The following is a 405-nucleotide window of genomic DNA, read 5'->3' as shown; positions in this document are numbered from 1 at the left end:
ATATCCATTTTAAATTATTGATTAATGATCGAATTTTTAGTTCCACCGATCAGATCGAACCTTATTTAATAACTATGAATCTAATAACTATGGTAGCCGTTCTCCTAAATACACACAACTATGTGCAACCAACATTACAAATAATTTCCATGGCCAGCAACAATAAATTTCATTTACAGCAAAAGGTCCATTTTTCTCCGTATAGCCCCCTATTTGATAAGTTGTTGATCCTAACTCTCTTTCATTTTTCCAGGAAAGTGCATTTACAATTACAGAGAAAGTCCTATATAAGGGCACATTTATATTCTTGAACTTTGCTCCTTTTCTTCTGCAGTTTTAGAAGTGTCTAAACATGTATGGATTAGTATAGCATTAGATTTTTAATTTATCTACTTTCATAATTCC

The sequence above is a fragment of the Arachis ipaensis genome, chromosome B03 (genome assembly GCF_000816755.2).
Source record: "Arachis ipaensis cultivar K30076 chromosome B03, Araip1.1, whole genome shotgun sequence".
Lineage (NCBI taxonomy): Eukaryota > Viridiplantae > Streptophyta > Magnoliopsida > Fabales > Fabaceae > Arachis > Arachis ipaensis.
Note: the sequence above shows the minus strand (reverse complement) of the source record.